The 16064-nt window shown below is 37.6% G+C and overlaps 1 long non-coding RNA gene across 2 annotated transcripts in view; it reads right to left on the reverse strand.

The window, feature by feature from the left end:
- Positions 1 to 633: 633 nt before the first annotated feature.
- LOC105491120 (uncharacterized) overlaps positions 634 to 16064 on the reverse strand; it is a 28745-nt gene continuing 13314 nt past the window's right edge. The window contains exons 4-6 of one of the 2 annotated variants that reach the window (XR_011606570.1): positions 9541 to 9665; positions 8467 to 8551; positions 634 to 1025 (exon numbers count right to left, since the gene is read on the reverse strand). This is a non-coding gene — a long non-coding RNA (uncharacterized lncRNA). The remainder of the gene's footprint in view (positions 1026 to 8466; positions 8552 to 9540; positions 9666 to 16064) is intronic. The other variant, XR_011606571.1, reaches the window with a different exon arrangement.

Here is a 16064-nt window from a genome sequence, read left to right on the forward strand (position 1 = left end):
GCAGAAAAATATTTCACCTGCTCTAATTCTTGAATGTCTTTATGTAGGGAATATATGAGATGTGTGCCTGTGTAAAATGTTTGAAAGATATATATTACAGTATTTGAAGTTAATATCACCCCGAAATGGACATGTCAAACTCCATTCTTCACCAGGTTGTCAATCCTATTTCTCATCTGCAAAACTGGGAATTTAAAAGTGCAGCATTACTGTGAGCCTTAAATACAACTGTCACATGGGAGGTGCACAAATTGTTAATTTCATTTCAGCTGGTACGCAGTGCCTGTATACCATGGAATTAAAAGCTGTGCCTGTGTGATCTGACTCGTGTATTTCCTCCAGCCTTATACTGATTCATATTCTTCCTTCAGCAACAGCAACACGCTTCCAAGTCTTTGTTTTTTGTTGTTGTTTTGTTTTGTTTTGTGGATGTGTTTTTTATTTCACTTTGCTCTTTTCCTCATTCAACCTCTTTTTACGTGATTTGATTTTTTGTTGTTGTTGTTATACCTCAGCTTCCTGCTAAACTGTAAACACCAAGAAGTTAGGAACCATTCTTGGTACACCCCCATCCTTGGGTGCACAGCTCAGAGCACAGACACTAATATATTGCAGATATACAACTGAACTGTGTGATGTACATTATGTTAGGCAAATTAGTATGGCTCATTTGGTCAAGGGAACAGTTACCCAAGAGTTGAATTTTGTGTGGGAAAATAAGGTGACAGCTTCAAAGTAAAAATGTTTTCTAATCCCTTTTATTACCCCCTCTTAGAGCAGAAATTTTAGGAGCAGGGTGTCATCTGCCCACTTTATTCTCAGCTTAAAGCAGGTTAAAAGATGACATCCAATCACACACTAATTTGAGGCACTAAAGAGGCAGGATTTTCTTTAGATACCCACAAAACATACCAGAATAATTTGCAGACAAAGAAGCTTGAAATAGGAGATTCTTCAACTATACCAACTTCCTCCTTCTCAATATTATTTCTTCCTGGAAATGATGTTCATATATCTTGACACATCTTACTTAAGCATAATAGACAAGTGTCACAATTAGATCATTCCAACTCTTCCACAAGAAAAGATACCTTTTAAAGAATATCACTGGGTAGATGCCAAACTACTCATTTCTGTAAGAGGAGATTGGACTAAGCATCTCTCATAACTAATTTGGTTGAATTTTAGAAAAATTCTTGAGCTTGCTTCAATAAATGAGAAAGTCACTTTGTAATTAGATTCTTATTTCTATTCAATATGAGGGTCATGCCATGTTCCCTGACCTGGGATGGAGAACAAATGAGCAAAAGGAATAAACCTCCGTCTTAATTGCCATTATCTTCTGCATCTCAATCCTCTCCCTAAATTTATTCATTTTGATTCCAATGTTTTCAAACAAAAGATAAATCACAAGGCTTATCTGCTTTACCTTCCCATAAATTAAACCAAAAAAATTAATGAACACATGCTGAGGTACAGGATGGCAGATTTTTTTTACTCTAAAATATGAGGAAATTCTGGCGGGGCAAGGTGGCTCAGGCCTGTAGTCCCAGCACTTTGGGAGGCCAAGGTGGACCGGATCACCTAAGGTTGGGAGTTCGAGACCAGCCTGACCAACATGGAGAAACCTTGTCTCTACTAAATATAGAAAATTAGCCTGGCATGGTGGTGCATGCCTGTAATCCCAGATAGTCGGGAGGCTGAGGCAGGAGAATCTCTTGAACCTGGGAGGCGGAGATTGAGGTGAGCAGAGACTGCACCATTGCACTCCAGCTTGGGAAACAAGAGTGAAACTCTGTCTCAAAAAAAATAAATAAAAGGAAATTCTTAATGCTTAGGTTATAATTACCATTCCAAGACTGTAGTTGTTTTCTCTGTCTTTAACAGATTGTTACTATAAGTTGTATATTTACAAATTTCAAAGATATACAGTGATTAAAATGCAAATTCATTAGGACACTTATGATACCTTTAAAAGAAGGCTGGATAAAAAATAAATAGATTATTCTGAAATGTGTGAGATTTCTAGACTAAGACTGACGTTTCACCATATTATTCTAAATCTCCAATAACTGCATTAGTTTGGTGTTTTGTGAGGTTAGTTGACTCATTTTAAGTGACTAAAATCAGTTATTGTACCACAAGTTTTAATAAATGCTTTTCACAGGAATTATGCTACCAGGTGTTTCTGAATATGAAGCACATTGCTTAAGGAAATATCTCAATAGACAAAGCATAGGCTCTGGAGCCAGAAGTCTTGGGTTTGGGTTTCATCTTTTTAAATTTATTCTCTGAATAAACTGAAAATGTGCTAAACTTAATGAGTCAGAATGTACTCATCTAGAAAATGATTATCTTGAGCACTCCTCATCATTGCACATTGCCCTGTTTATTACATAATGTACAGAAACACTGAACAGAATAGGCTTTTTAAAGCTGTACCCTCATGCACACATACCCTAAAATGCTAATACTTGTGTAACTTGTCTTTATTTCATATTTTTTATATATTATCTGAAACAGATATTTTACAATAATTTGTGTAAGGCTTTTTAACACAAAACTTTTTCTTTGAGCTGGCTGTGGTGGTGCATGCCTGTAATCGCAGCTACTTGAGAGGCGGACGTGGAAGGATTGCTTGAACCCAAGAATTTGAGACCAGTCTGGATATCACAGCAAATGCTCATCTCTAAACAACAACAACAACAAAATAATAAAAATAAAACAAAGAAAACCTTTGAATTATTAAACCAAGAAAAATATCTATATCATGTTTAGGATATTAGGAAAATCGACATGATATTTAGCCAACTTTTGAGTGCCTACTATGTGCCAGGCACCTGTATTCCAGGTGCTCGAGAGAAACAGTTAACAGAGAGCCACATCTGCCTCACCGGAAGCAGTCAATAACTGTAGAAACAGAAGACGAAGTCGTGTGATAGGCAGTGAGGTGCTGTAGGATGGCCAAGAAGGCTTCCTGAGAGACGATATTTGCACCAAAATCTCAATGCTGAGGAAATGACAACCTTGCTCAAATTAGGAGAAAGAGAAATTGAAGAACAAGTTACTGCAAAGGTCCTGACAATGCAATTCTCTTTCACTGATAACAGGAAGAAAAGAAAGCTTGAATGTGGAAAGAGTCGCGAATCAAAGAGTGGAGAGAGAAGAGCTGGAAACGTGGGTAAGAAGCAGGTCATACACGCTGTTGAAGGCCTTATGAGCAGCTTAGATTGTATTCTGAGATTAGATGGCTCTGGGGTTTTGAACTGAAGAGTGATTTAATTGTATTATTGTATGTGTATTTCAGATTCATAAACATGAACATGATATAAACAAAAAATGATGGATTGATGATGAACTGCATTGCTTAGTTATATTGCTTAATAATTCACAAACTGAGCTTGTTTATAACTAAAAACATTTTACTTTCTGAACGTTTAAGAATAAACATTTAGTCTTGTGGTTTCATCACAATTTAACAGTTGCTTATAAGGGAACACACATCAGACCACATGGCATTAATGTCCACGTAGTAATATGCATTTTCTCCTGTCTTAAAGATAATACCTAAAGTCTAAAAATGTGTACTTTCCCTTCCAGAAGGTGGAGGCCTTGGCCCAGCCCATGTTGAGTCCAAGGAAAGCCACGTGACAAGTACTCACAAGAGAATGTGAATAGAAGTGATGTTTGTTTCTTTTGGGTTAGGGCCTTAAAGATGCTGACAAGTTTCCTGCATTCTCTTTTTCCCCTTCTTCCACTGGAAAGCAAAGGCCAACCAATTCTGTATTTGTCAAGCAATACAAGTATTTACAGGCCATTTTCCAATTATCCAATTATCCATATTGGCTATGTTTCAGAAATGATTTTACGTGGTTTCGGAAGCAGATTTTTCGTTTGAAATACAGCTATTCTTAGTAGAAAGTCATGGGCCAATTTATTTGTCCTAAAATTGTACTGAAATACTGAATATATCTAGTGGAAAAGATAAGGAATACAACATTAATACATAGACGGTATGCAGCTATTCAAACCAGAGGGGACAGGGAAGCTACAGAACGGAATGACTCAGTTCCTTAAATTGCTGGATAGAAAAATGCAGCCCGTTGTTCAGTTCCCACCTATGAGTGAGAACATGCGGTGTTTGGTTTTCTGTTCTTGTGATAGTTTGCTAAGAATGATGGGTTCCAGCTGCATCCATGTCCCTACAAAGGACACAAACTCATCCTTTTTGATGGCTGCATAGTATTCCATGGTGTATATGTGCCACATTTTCTTAATCCAATCTGTCACTGATGGACCTTTGGGTTGATTCCAAGTCTTTGCTATTGTGAATAGTGCTGCAATAAACATACGTGTGCATGTGTCTTTATAGCAGCATAATTTATAATCCTTTGGGTATATACCCAGTAATGGGATGGCTGGGTCATATGGTACATCTAGTTCTAGATCCTTGAGGAATCGCCATACTGTTTTCCATAATGGTTGAACTAGTTTACAATCCCACCAACAGTGTAAAAGTGTTCCTATTTCTCCACATCCTCTCCAGCACCTGTTGTTTCCTGACTTTTTAATGATCGCCATTCTAACTGGTGTGAGATGGTATCTCATTGTGGTTTTGATTTGCATTTCTCTGATGGCCAGTGATGATGAGCATTTTTTCATGTGTCTGTTGGCTGTATGAATGTCTTCTTTTGAGAAATGTCTGTTCATATCCTTTTTGATGGGGTTGGTTTTTTTTTCTTGTAAATTTGTTTTGGACTCGGGAAGGGGAACATCACACACCGGGGCCTATCACGGGGACGGGGGAGGGGGGAGGGGGGAGGGATTGCATTGGGAGTAATACCTGATGTCAATGACGAGTTGATGGGTGCTGACGAGTTGATGGGTGCAGCACAGCAACATGGCACAAGTATACATATGTAACAAACCCGCGCGTTATGCACATGTACCCTAGAACTTAAGTATAATAATAATTAAAAAAAAAAAAAGAAAAAAAAAAAAAAGCACAGCCCGGCGAACTGAAGCACCCTCTTCACAGACCCTTTACTTCCATGAAGTTCTATTCAATTCCTGCCAGAAAACTGCTGCCCTCAATGAGCCGCTGCTCAAGACCACCCTTCTCTGTCAAACCTGACTCCTGCTTTCTATCTTTCCTGGCACAGAACCCATTGCCTCCCTTTACTGCCTGGAGAGTTGGGACTGGGGGATTGGAGATGGGGGAGAATGAAAATTTTCGTGATCATTTTCTCTGAGGGATTCCCCCGCTCCCCACTCAGTTCTTACTTATTAAGTGGCTTTTGTTTATGTTAGGAATAAAAAGCCATCCTGCCTGTCTTCTTCCTGCTAGCAATGGAGCCCTAGCTGGTCTTGTCAGGAATCACGTCATTAAATCTGACTGGCACATTGCAGAGGATGGTGGGGCTGAGAGATGACAGGTCAAGTTTTCGAGGGTACGTGTTCTGAAACTAAGGCAGGAGTTCAGGTAGTAAGAATCTGACAGCGAACAAAAACAGAAGTGGGCATTCTCCTTCCTGTTGAACGAGCTACTCATTCAGGAAAGCCAATGTTGAGACAGAGATTTAATAAGGACATGAACAAGCAGCTGAAAATTTAGGAAGATAACAAAGCCAATTCCAGAAGAAACCAAGCGTTGACAACAAACTGAGCAGGTGGAGGGAAACTGTCCAGATCTCATAGAGATGCTGGCAGTGTAGGTTAGGTTAGAGTTTCCGTTTGTAAAAGATTTCTCAGATTTCCATCATATCCTCACTGAATGGTTTCTATCCTAATCTCAAAGGGCCTAACATGTTCAAGGGAAAAGATATCAGGAAGGAGCAAGGAAGACATTAAAGGGGCACTGGGCAGGGATGATATCTCACGAGGGATTAATAATACCAGATGATAAAATGTGCCATTAATCCCTGCCACCAGATTTAATATTAGATTTCACTTAGTGTCTGGCACATAATAGTTGCTGAAAGCATGAGTGTTGTGTGAGTGAATAAATGGGTGAGTGGGTGATGATTGAATGAATTAGTAAATCAAAGTATAAATATTTAGCTTCCTGGTTATGAATTTTAGGCAGAAAAGTGAAGATGGAAGTATCCAGATTCATCTGATGATCTTCACTCAAAGATTTGTCTTCCTGCACCATCCTCCTCCATTTAAGAGTGATTATTCGAGAAGCACCTTGTGATGTTGAAAAATGAGAGTTGAACACTGACAAGCTAAAGATTACTGGAGATTAAGGAAAGTGCGTGGAGTAAGATTTCAAGTCGCCTGGAGCCAAGGATATAGTGAACCAATTGAAGACTAACATACAGCAAGAAAAGAACATCTAATTTTATCTTCAAGGAGATGAAAGAAAGAAGAAGGAAGTTTTGGGAAAAAAAATATCAAATACTAGATTTGATGTTAAATAAAAATCTCTTTGTAATTCAATGCCTACCCCACACTCACATTCCCAACCCTACTTTTTCGTTACCATCAATGCATCGATACCGTATTCCTTTTTCTCCACAAGAAATACTCAATATTTCAAGACAATTGTGTGATAAATAAATTGACCTATGACTTCTTATTAAGAATAGCTGTGTTTCAAAGAGAACTACGTTCCCATAATCACTTAATCTCTTGGAGCACAGCAAATCACCAGATAATTGAAATATGGCTGTAAAGACTTGTGTTTGCTTAATAAACACAAAATTGATTTTGTACTTATTTTAGGGAAAAACAGCAAAGGACAAAAAGTGACTATTTTAAAAAGAAAGAACGATTGCATTTAACACCCCCCAATTATCTAGCCATTTCGAATATCAACATTATCCCAGTGCAATTCATTTTTTCATACATCATTCTGTGTTACTGTTTTATGCCTTCATATTAGCAAAATATGAATTTGTTAAAAAAAAAAAAAACCTTTGATCTTTTAAAAAATCCCTCTGTAGCAAAACAATTTTTGAAAATGTATGGAGAACCAGAGTATTTTAAAGATATTTTTACTGCTTTTGCTAATAGCAAATTTAAGGGGATATTGGAGACACATATAAGCAATTTAACCGATGTATGTTAAATGCAATGGTGTTTTATGTTTTGAATTTACTTTATTGTCTCACCTGAATCTAGATCTTGGTCAGGTCAGTTCTCTTAGAAGACCTCTAGAGGGCGATGTCTCATTTAAATTATAACTGAAGGCACTCTAAGGTTCCTTTGGCCGTGGACCTTAACAAGTGAATCTTACTAAAGTGCCAGATAAGTAACCACTGCATATATAACTCGTCTTTTAGCAGACTGAAAAAAAATCTACCTAGCTAGCAAAGTCAAAACGAAATGCTTCCTTTGAGCCTACATTGAACCCCTTTGATGGTTTACACACATTCAACAAATTCTCAAAGTCATAGGTTTAACCACTCTAGGACGCACCCAGTTCTGAGTCCAGTTTTGTGTTCTTTTCTTTTCAATTGAAAGCTGTATGTCTCTTCTCAGCATCATGCATGTTATTTTCTCTTTCTTCCATTCTTACCAGTATGTCCCCATTTACAAAATAAAAACAATAATAATCAGAAATAGTCCTATGAAAATGTTCATTCTGTTTAGCCATTGACTGATCTTGCTCTAACCTTAACATTTTGTGATTATTGACTGTTGTTGCATATAACACCCCCCAATTATCTAGCCATTTCGAATATCAACATTATCCCAGTGTAATCCATTTTTTCATACATCGTTCTGTTACTGTTTTATGCTTTCATGTTAGCAAAATATGAATTTGTTTAAAAAAAAAAACCTTTGGTCTTTTAAAAAGTCCCTCTGTAGCAAAACACATTTTTTTTTTAAATAGAGACAGAGTCTCATTCTGTTGCCCAGGCTGGAGTGCAGTAGCATGATCTCGGCTCACTGCAACCTCCCTCCGCCTCCCAGGTTCAAGGAATTCTCCTACCTCAGCCTCCCGAGTAGCTGAGACTACAGGCAAACGCTGCTACACTGGCTAATTTTTTTTTTTTTTTTTTTTTTTTTTTAGTAGAGATGGGGTTTCACCGTGTTGCCCAGGCTGGTCTCAAACTCCTGAACTCAGGCAATCGGCAATCCTCCTGCCTCAAGATCCCAAAGTGCTAGGATTACAGGCGCAAGCCTGGAGACTGGTTTTAGATTTTCTCGTAATCTCAAAACTGCATAGCTGGACTGAATGTTGTTATTGATCACAGGGCATCCGACAAATATGGATTCAAATTTTTGTGACGTCAAGCTAATTACTTAACCTCTCTAGGTTTGGTTTCCTCATTATTAAAATGAGAATAACATCTAACTCGAAATGGTTGTGGTGGAAATTAACGAGATGATGCAGTAAAGCAGTAAACACAGCATCTGACACAGTCAAAGCTAAATGGCAGCTACCATGATGTCTCTTTCTGATTTTAAGTGTGAGCCCTGACAAGCTGCCACCCAAGAACTAATCTAACGTAATACCTTGAAATGCTCCTCTCTTCTCTCCTTCATTTCACCTGTTCCTTTGCAGTCTACATATATTCTTCAGGAGCCACCTAGAGTTTTTCTGTTGAAGAATTTTCCAAATTTCATGATCAATTTGAGTTGTCCATTCCCTTTGCTCCAAACAAACTCTATTGATCCTTCTGTTACAGCCTTGATGTATTTTTTATGTACCTGCACATCAGCATCTTCCAATAAGCTATGAAATTTGCAAAGTCAGAAACTGCATTTTATGCACTTGTGCCTTCCCAAAAGCAAAAGCATGGCACGTAGTCTGTACTCGATAAAGGTTTGCATGAAGGAATGAATGAATGACCCATGACTGACCTCACCTTGACCACATTTCCAATCTCATGATTCCCACAGTCCTTTCTTGAGTGGATTGCAAAATCAATCTGCTCTGCACTTTTCCCAGGGCGGTGGGAGGGACTGCTTATCTAGTCCCCTTTGATTTGGGGCCAGAAGGAATTGCTTTTGGGAAGATTGCCCTGCTGAAAACAGTAAACCTTTTACTCTACTACTTTTTCTTGATTTCCTTTTTCAAACTTTCTTTGTCATAGCAGGCTAATAAGGATTGAAGCCATGTTTCTGTGCCCACTAAATACTTCTGCCAAAGATCAGAAAGGAGATGCAAAATTGGAAATAGCCTTACTAGATTTCTGGCATTATGGATAATTAAATTTTTATGGTGTTATTTAAATTTTACAATTAAGAAACAGAAAAGAACTGCCCATGGCCGAAAACAAAGTTGCAGTACTCTATGAAACCCTATTTTTCCACTATAGCAAAAATAATCTGACCAATGTGTTTTTTAAAAAGTCATAAAAGATAATGGCAGTTACATGGCATTTTGAAGATTAAAGGACAGATTGATTTTTATTTTTGTTTTTGTGTTTTTATTTTTCAAGTGAAAGTTGTCTGCTTTAGTTGATAAGATTCAATTATTTAGCTAAATAAAAAACATAATCTCTACATTCCTGTGTTCAAATAAAATCTTCAGTCACACTTTTTAAACAACTGAGATAATAATTACCTCTTATATCTCGGACCTACCCTGAATGAAATTCAAATGCATTATTTGATGGAATCGGTCACATTGAAGTACATCTTGGCCAGAATTTAATGATGGCTTGGAGACACTGGAGAAGTTTGACAGGAATTTCATGTGTGTAAAAGGTCTGAAAAAATAACGTATTCAAGGAAATTTCAAAAATTGGGATTAATTTTCAAGCAGAAAAGAATTTTGTAAGAGTAGGATAATAAGACATAATAGGATACCGTCAAAACATAAAGTGTCACTAATATATAAGGCTTCCTCACCAGCTGTCTTCACTACTATAGAGACGGGCACATGCTTACCTGCCGTCTTGGCCCAGGCAGAAGCCCAGGGAGCACCTTCTCCTATAAGGAGCTAGTAAAGCTTATTGATTGTCTCAGCGTGTGCCTGCAAATGGACACTCCATAATGAGCAATGATTTAATCTTCTATAGATTTAGTTCCAAGTTTAAAAAATAATTTTGAGTTAAGGTGCTTTGGGGGCATCTCGCCATTAACCCACACACAACCAGCACATTCTAACACTAATTTGCAATCCTAGATGTCACACGTGGAACACATCTTATGAAGAATTAGCTTCATCTTCAAATAAGAAGTAAAGTTCTTGGCATGTTCTCTACAGATTTCAGAAGCTAACTGCACTCTCAGATGGTTAGTTTGGGCCATATTTCATAATTCAAGCAGATTATCTTCATTAGCATAGTCTTTTCTTCTCTCCCTTTCTCTTCTTTCCTTCTCTTTTACCAATTCTCAATGTTTTCTCTTGTTTCTCTTATTAGTACATAGTTATGTAGAAAAAGCTACAAATTCCACAGTAATTGGCTCTCATTGATATTACCCCAAATTATGTTTTTCCATAGCACACAAAAATTGGGAATTTGATACAACTGAACTAAAAGAAACACAAAAATGCAGTTAATAAGTGTTAGTCTAGACTAGCTTCCTAGAGCACTCCCTATTTTTCCCCATGCTCTGACGATCTGGTGTTTATGTGACATTCACAGATTTGGGGCCATTTACAATTATCTTCTATGTAATAAAAGTAAGTTACGTTAAACATTCTAAAGCAAATTAAAAGGATCAGAATCAGAAAGTACTCTTGAGTGAACACTGGATGGTATGCATTTTGTAGTTGCCTATTAACAAAATTATGTGAGATTTGCTTAAGTTTTCCATAGAGAGAGCAAAAATGGAAATTGTGTGACCAGTCAAAAACAAGGAAGTCAAATAGAAGAAATCAAGAGGGGACTCGGGACTACATAATGGCTTACCAAGGCACGCTAACCAAAATCAATTTCAAAAAGTAACATCTTGATTCAAGGGTACATTTAAAATGCCTAGAAACTCAAAAGTCAAAATTTAACACAAATCTACTTTTTTTAATGAAAAAGTAAACATATCTACTAAGAGTCTCCATGTTCCTTCACTTAGTCCCTCAGAGATGTAGAAGTTCTTGGGGTGCTTTCAAGTTCATGTCTCTAGAGTGACATGCTGTGAAAGTTATGATTAGCCAAGCAATAAAAACGTGCCAATTCATTTTGCGTAATATTAGCGTTCTAGAATATAAAGATTGCCAAAAATATTAACATATTGCTACAAATAATCTCGAATAATAAACATCATATTTCTTTAACTTTGATACAAGTTAATTCAATAAAAATTACTCAGGTTAACATAATCTGACATTAAGAAATGACAATAAATCAAACATAATTATAAAACTTAATTTATGTTGGGGATGTGATTTATCACTTGAAACCACTAAATATTCCCAAAATGAAGTGAATTGAAACCTCACAATATTGAGTAATTATTTAATGTTAACAAAGAACAGATTATATTCAGATCTTGTGCAATTTACGGTGCATGTGATATTTATTAGTATTTGGCTGGCTAAGTCTATAATTCTTCCAATTTTTGTTTAACTAAAATTGTTCTGAATTGAGTTTAGTGAGCAAGATGAGTTCTCATTTTATTAACAAAGTTTCCAGCACTTAATAATAAAAATTGGTGATGTAATTTTAAAAATATCTTTATTGCCTAGCAATGAGAAAGAACATGCAACTAAGATAAATAAATATCGGCTGAGGCACACTCCAGAAAATTACCACAATGTTTTTCTTTCATCAATTCTAAATCCATTAGTCTTTTTTTTTTTTTTGTAATCAAAGGTAATAGCACTATTTCTTTTTTTTTTTTTTTAATTATACTTTAAGTTCTAGGGTACATGTGCACAACGTGCAGGTTTGTCACGTATGTATACATGTGCCATGTTGGTGTGCTGCACCCGTTAACTCGTCGTTCGCATTAGGTATATCTCCTAATGCTATCCCCTCCCCGCTCTCCCCACCCCATGACAGGCCCCAGTGTGTGATGTTCCCCACCCTGTGTCCAAGTGTTCTCATTGTTCAATTCCCACCTATGAGTGAGAACATGTGATGTTTGGCTTTCTATCCTTGCGATAGTTTACTCAGAATGATGGTTTCCAGCTTCATCTATGTCCCTATAAAGGACATGAATTCATCCGTTTTTATGGCTGCATAGTATTCCATGGCATATATGTGCCACATTTTCTTAATCCAGTCTATCACTAATGGACATCTGGGTTGGTTCCAAGTCTTTGCTATTGTGAATAGTGCCATAATAAACATACGTGTACATGTGTCTTTATAGCAGCATGATTTATAATTCTTTGAGAATATACCCACAATGAGATACCATCTCACACCAGTTAGAATGATGTTCATTAAAAAGTCAGGAGAGTGCTGGAGAGGATGTGGAGAAATAGGAACACTTTTACACTGTTGGTGGGACTGTCAGCTAGTTCAACCACTGTGGAAGACAGTGTGGCGATTCCTCAAGGATCTAGAGCTAGAAATACTATTTGACCCAGCCATCCCATTACTGGGTATGATAGCACTATTTCTACACATTTGGACAAAAGTATACTTTTCATCATGTTTATACTTTCTAATATTACTTAGCAGAAGTTAGGTGTCTTAAAAATATGTATGCATTAAATCAATTCATAATAATTAAAAGCTTTCCAACACATCTAATATTTAAGAAATTCTATTCCTAGTTAGTAGTATTTGAACTTTACTTCTTAAGTTTATCAATGAGATACATAAACCATACATGACTTTTAAAAATTAAATATTTCTGAGGAACATCCACTTCTGCGTTCAGAAGCAAAAACCATTCTGAATTCCTCCAGCAGTCATCTCCGTCATTCTGAATCATGTGTTTATACTGATTTTTATTGGCTTATTGGATGAAGGTATCACTTATTGACTTTGAGATATGATAGGGAGGAATTTACCTCACTGAAGCCACATTTTTTGCTCTTTATTCCCAATGACTATTTCATTGTTTATGGATGCTTCCCTGGTTACCATTGCAAATTTAATTAACTGACATAAACCACCTATTTTTGATTCCTTAGTGACAGTATCTCTTTTACTTTTTGCTGAAGAGTAAGAGAGATCCTATCTTTTCCTCCTTTCTCCTACATCTTCCATATATAATATGTCATCTATGGATTTACTTTTATATCATCAGATTTGGTAATATTTATATTCTGTTTTGGGTTGATTTGCAGAACTAAAAAATTTTAAAATTATATTATTGTTGATAATGTTCACTCCAGAGCCATATAGTGTGTTGATAATGCTTTCCTCCTTTACAGGCCAAATGTCAAAACTTTTGTGCTTCTTAATAGGACATATATTATGCTTTTGGGGTGTTAAGCTTCATTTACCTTTATCTTCTAAAGTTTTCTAAAGTTTTCTAAAGTTTCATCTTTCTCCCCCCACTCCCAGAAAGGTGCTTCCAGATGATTCCATTTGCTCTCTTCAGTTTGGTGCTCTGAGTCTATGCCTAACATTATCTAGGATGTCCCATTATTACCTCTTTGGGTTAGATCCACCCACTGTTTCCTGAATCCCTTGTCTTTCTCTTACTTGGTTTCCTAAAGCTTTTCTCAAAAAACTTCAAAGAGAAAGTGTGTGTAACATAAACATTCTGAGATTATGAATATCTGAAAATGACTTTACTCTGCCCTCAAACTTGATTAGTAGTTTGGCTGGGTATAGAATTCTAGGCTAGAGGGTGTGGTGGCTGGCACCTGTAGTCCCAGCTACTTGGGAGGCTGAGGCAGGAGAATGGCGTGAACCCAGGAGGCGGAGCTTGCAGTGAGCCGAGATCGTGCTACTGCACTCCAGCCTGGGCGACACATCAAGACTCTGTCTCAAAAAAAAAAAAAAAAAAAAAAAAAAATCTAGGCTAGAAGTAATTTTCTGCTCAGAATTTTAAAGGTGCCGTTGCATCAACATTTAATAATCAATGTTGCTAATGAGCAGTCAGGCTAATATTGCCTGGGGTTTGCTCCCTTCAAAGTTATCTGCTTTTTCTCTCACAAAACTTCATACAACATCATTTTATGTAACTATGTTCCTCACTTTAAAAATATTTTTCATAGTTTGAAATTTCATAGTTTGAAATCCTCTACATCTCTGATGTGGACTGAACGCTGTGTCCCCCCAAAATTCACAACCTTGAAATCCTAATACTTAATGTCATAATATTAGGGGGTGGGGCTTTGGGGAGGTTATTAAGATGGAGCCCTTAGAAACGGGATTATTGCCCTCATAACAAGAGATACCGAGGGGTTATTTACAGAACTATGAGAAATCAATGTTTAAACCACCCACTCTATGGACTCTGTAATAGCAGCCCAAGCTAAGACAATCTTTTGTCTTTTCTGTCAATATTTCTAAGTCTCGTGTCTCTTTGTCCTACATTCTGAGAGGTTGCCTTCATTTATTTCCCAAGTCATCACTTTAACTTGTAAATTACAGAATTTTTATTCATGAGCTCTTTCTTGTTCCTTGATTATGTTCCCTAAAAAGTACTTGAGGATACATTATGTGTCAAAGCACATTGATCTTAAAAGGCTTGTACTTTATTGCATGCAAATGATACCTCAATGAAGTTGATTTTATAGCTAGAAACTATCTACTTATTTCTCCCTTTTAAACTCTCTCACTTTCTCTTTATTCTTAAAAATATTTTCCTGGTGATCTTTTTCTTCTATCTGTATCAACCTTGTGCTTATTCTCTCATCCAGTATTAAACAACTTTTAACACATAACCCAAATTATATTAGACGTCCCCAAGAATCAGATCTACACACCTGGCTATACAGCAGAAGTTCTATTTATTGTCTTTCTCCCTGACCATATTCATGAATTATGTCTCTTATTCATCAAGTGTTAATAATACGATTTTTGTTTGTTTGTTTGTTTTGAGACGGAGTCTCGCTCTGTCGCCCAGGCTGGAGTGCAGTGGTGCGATCTCGGCTCACTGCAAGCTCCGCCTCCCGGGTTCACACCGTTCTCCTGCCTCAGCCTCCCTAGTAGCTGGGACTACAGGCGCCCGCCACCATACCCGGCTAATTTTTTTGTATTTTTAGTACAGATGGGGTTTCACCGTGTTAGCCAGGATGGTCTCGATCTCCTGACCTTGTGATCCGCCCGCCTTGGTCTCCCAAAGTGCTGGGATTACAGGCGTGAGCCACCGCGCCCGGCCTGTTTTTGCAGTTTTGAAAGTGCCAAACCCTACCCTGCCCTCCTGCCTCAAGACTTTCTGCTACTTCTGCCTGGAACTCATTTCCTCTGGCCATCTCTCACCTGACTCCTCATCATTTAGGTATTCCCTATATACCTCATCTCTTCAGACAGTCCTCTGTCAAGCCGTTTTTGCCTTGCTATAAAGATATACCTGAAGCTGGGTAACTTATAAAGAAAGGAGGTTTAATTGGCTCACCGTTCCACAGGCTGTATAAGTATGGCACTGGCATCTGCTTGGTTTTGAGGGAGGCTTCAATGAGCTTTTACTCATGGTAGACGGCAAAGCAGAAGCAGGCACATCACATGGTGAGAGCAGAAGCAAGAGAGAGAGAAGAAAGATGCCACACACTTTTAAACAGCCAGATCTTGCTAAACCATTCACGAGAAATCTACCCCCACAATCCAGTCACCTCTCACCAGGCTCCACCTCCAACACTGGGGATTACAATTCGCCATGAGATTTAGGGGGAACAATGTCCAAACTATATCAAGTCCTAACGTGACTACATTATGTAAAGATCTCAATGTACTTCTCTACCTTTACATTTTCTATATAGCACTATCTAAAATAATCTTGTCTGGGTGTGGTGGCTCGTGCCTATAATCCCAGTGCTTTGGGAAGCCAAGGCAGATGGATCACCTGAAGTCAGGAGTTCGAGTCCAGCCTGGTCAACATGGTGAAACCCCATGTCTACTAAAATACAAAGATTTTCCGGGTGTGGTGGCACTCACCTGTAGTCCCAGCTGCTTGGGAAGCTGAAGCATAAGAATTGCTTGAACTCGGGAGGCAGAGGTTGCAGTCAGCCAGAATCATGCCACTGCACTCTGACCTGGGTGACAGACTGAGACTCCATCTCAAATGAATGAATGATTGAATGAATAAATAAACAA

The sequence above is a fragment of the Macaca nemestrina genome, chromosome 8, assembly GCF_043159975.1.
Source record: "Macaca nemestrina isolate mMacNem1 chromosome 8, mMacNem.hap1, whole genome shotgun sequence".
Taxonomy (NCBI): domain Eukaryota; kingdom Metazoa; phylum Chordata; class Mammalia; order Primates; family Cercopithecidae; genus Macaca; species Macaca nemestrina.